Genomic DNA, 3,567 nt, shown 5'->3' on the forward strand with positions numbered 1-3,567 from the left:
AAGGCACAAAATAATACATAAGACTATATTGAGAGAAGTCTGATTTCTCTCCAAATAAAGTAGAACATGTGCGTGCGTGCATATGTGTGTGTGTGTGTGTGTGATTTTAGTTACAATTCAAAGAGTTTTTGCTTTAGAACAAAGGTTCATACATTTGTTTAAGGCCTGATTCAAAAGTTTTAGGGAATTCTTTGAGATGCATTCTCCTGAATTTAAATTTAGGACTTGACTATAAGCCTCTGTGTACAAAAATCATAGAGGATATCAAAGCTAGATTTTCCTACTCTTCCAGGAAGGAATCTCATCAAAATTATTTTCCTGTATAGTCAAGTTCAAAGATGGACAGTCAGCTGATAGATGCCTTTTCCGCAGCAAAAAAATAAGCACTAAAAACACCACTCTCACTCCAAAACCATATCTGGTCTCAAAACCAGAACAATCTTGCACTTGAACCATTCAAAATGCTACATACATTAAATCCTGTGCCTGGGCCAGGCGGCTCCCGAGACAGATGGTGCACAGCGTTCGAAAACTCAGTATTATTTAAATGAAACAAGCATTCCATTGCTCTCCATCACACTGAACAATGAAGACTTTACATCCAGAGATTCCATCAGAGGAGCTCTCTCTGTCTCCATTTGCAGTATTGGACAGATAAATAAATACTCTTTTAGATCAAGTTATCTGCCTGATGTTGCTTAGAGAAACAGAGACTCTAATGATCAAGTTGGTGTAGCACTGGGCCATTACCATCTTCCTCTGAGACCCACCATTGGAGGGAGAAGTGTGCAATATGCAGGCAATATGACTTTAAGAAAGTATTAACATGCCTAAGATGACTTGGAATTGCCAGCCTTCTGGGTTGTTGTGGGGGACATTGGAAGGAATCAACGAACATTTCCAGGAGATTACAGATATCACAGGGGAAATTGTTAGTTAGCACTGTGCACACAGAGCTGACTTTAGACACCTGCAAAAATCAGAATCACTGCAAAAAGAAAAAAAAAGGAAAAGAAAGAAAAAAGAAAGCCAGAATGCTATAATAGCAACAGTGCTTTCCCCTTCCAATGCCTCTATACCCTTTTCCAAATCTGAAACCCCCACGAGCCAGGTTCCCCTACAAACTGGGTGTTTCCATTTCATCTGGTTTATACTGAGTTGCCATATTGGCTGGACCTCAAGAATGGCCTGCAAGTGGCTTGGTTTCTGTGCTTAAGAAAAGGCAGGCTGCCCAGCAAAGAACATGGCGGAGGGCAGCCACTGGGCACTGTCTCCAGAAATCATTCCCACTTCTTCTTGGGACAAATATTGAATTTATTATTCCTTCCATGGTGCCCCCTACCCCTTGGGAGATGGGATTAAGAAGCTCTGCACTTTTGCTCATTCCTGGGAGGAAGGTATTTATTAGGACAAAAGAGGAGCCTGTGCTCCCAAAGGCATCCATGGGCAGGCATCACATGGGCTTGCTCTCTGTTCTGGAAACCGTGACTTCTGGATGGCATGGGCAGAAGGGACAGGAGCCTACGAGAACCAGGCTGTGACAGCCGGGAAGCTAATGTATGTTACCACGGAATCCACCAAGGGGAAAAACTTTGAAACATTTTAAAAATGCAGGTGCACAAATTACTCATGCCAGAAGCGGCAGTGGCACTTTGTAATAAAATCTTATGTTTATTTTCCACTGTTGAATACACATACCTTAGTGTTCCCAGAGAGAGAAGCCTACAATGCTATCCAATGAACAGTTTGCAGATGGATTAAATACATGTACCAATGAAATAAAACGTGCAGATTTGGGGCTTTTTGCCTCCTACCTTTGCTCTGGGCCCAGAGCTCCCCAATGATGACACGGGAGGTTTGTGCAAAGATCTGAAGTCGAGAAGGATTAGTTTAAAGAGTCAGATGGAAAAGGACACAAATGAAAATGCCTTCTGCATGAGCCTGAAAACCAAAACTTAGCAATGAGCAATTCTAGCTTCGGAGGCTGTGACAAGTGATTGCAAAGGAGGGAAGTTTCCAGTCACTTCACAGCAGGTAGGGCAGTGGCTGGAGAAGCACTGTGGGATTTCTTACTCAACGGGACTTCCTGGTTCTTGAGGAAGCTTTGGAAGGGGGGAGTGTGGGATATATGTAAGGGTCTTTGTTGTGTGTGTGTGTGTATATATATATATATATCTATATATATATATATATATATATATATATTTGATATTTGAAGTTTACAGGGGCAAATCTTCCAGATGCTGCTTCCTTCTAAGTCATTTATTTTGGTGACAATGTATTTGAAGGCTAATAGTTGAATAGCACTATTATTGACACAGTATAGGACACCAAAATGTGCAAGACAGGGTACCAGAGCTCCACTGGTGGAGTTTACAAGCCATACAGGGTACAGCAGAAGTATGAAATATTCAGAAAGTAAAGTCCCTTGAGGGAAAGGAGAGATCCCTTTGGCTAAGATCAAGGGAGAGATAATAAAGGGAGGGTAGGTTGGTCTCTAGCCTTTAGATACAACACATGAGCTGGTGCTTAGGGAGAGGGGAGGAGAGAAGAGTTTGAGAAGGCTTCCATTGTTGCCGTAGGCTTTGGTTAGGAGAATCTTAGAAATGCATCGAGTCTGCCCTGCTGGCACAGGAGCACATCCCAAGACTCCCAGGTCCTCTCTATTCCACATACGGCCATTTGGACCCTGGGACTTTTCTTATTTGCTGGGTCCAGCCAGTTCTCCCTGGAATCCACCCCCAGACAGCTATTAGAACTGATCATGTAAAAGACACATTGATTCATACACACGGGCACACACGGGAGGACTAAGCTGGCCACTGTCCCACCCCACCGTCCCCGAGTCTGGATGGGGCTGGGCTGCCCATGGACAGTGGATTCCAGCCTGCTGTGCAGGGAGCTAACTTTCTGCAGTGTCTATTATCTCATGGAGGAAGGGAAAAGAGGGCACAAAATGAATCTCTCTCCGTGTCAGAAATCCTAACAAGGATGCACAATGGCCTGCTTTCCCCCAGCCTGGTGACAGAATTTGCATCTGCCACAAAGGGGAACGGGATCTCCTGTCTATCCAAAGCTTCCAATCTGTTCTGGTTCTTTCTTTCCTCCTCGGAGGCGGGCAGAGGTGGCACTACACATCATCTTCCTGGGAGTTGCATACAAGGTGGTGCAGGAAGGGAGGAATGGCCCTCCCCGTCCCCTGGCTGTCTCCTATGGGAGGGGGACAAAGAGAAGAGAGGGGCATGGGGAAGTCCCCCAAGAGCGGCTTCCTCCCTGCACCGAGTCTCTCATCTCTGTGTGCCACCCCCAGCCCCCTCTAAATCAAGTAATTGGCATGTACAGATTGATCAGTAGCAGCTTGTGGCACGCTCAACAGAAGGATCAGCTGTGGCATATGTACAGCTGGGCAAACCTGGCACGTAGGTGTTTCAGCCGGTTCGGGAGCTAGCTATCCATCAGCAGCCATCTTGTTGTGTTTGTTCATTTAAGCATCCGCAGATGGGGGGGGGGAGAGAGAGAGAGAGAGAGAGAGGAGAGAGAGAGAGAGAGAGAGAGAGAGAGAGAGAG

The 3,567-nt window shown here is 45.3% G+C and overlaps 1 long non-coding RNA gene across 1 annotated transcript in view; it reads left to right on the plus strand.

Annotated features, from left to right (window-relative positions):
- Window positions 1-1,803: 1,803 nt before the first annotated feature.
- Window positions 1,804-3,567, plus strand: part of LOC125617754 — an 8,620-nt gene continuing 6,856 nt past the window's right edge. The window contains exon 1 of the long non-coding RNA XR_007348853.1: window positions 1,804-2,034. This is a non-coding gene — a long non-coding RNA (uncharacterized LOC125617754). The remainder of the gene's footprint in view (window positions 2,035-3,567) is intronic.

Source organism: Marmota marmota, unplaced genomic scaffold (genome assembly GCF_001458135.2).
Source record: "Marmota marmota marmota unplaced genomic scaffold, marMar, whole genome shotgun sequence".
NCBI lineage: Eukaryota > Metazoa > Chordata > Mammalia > Rodentia > Sciuridae > Marmota > Marmota marmota.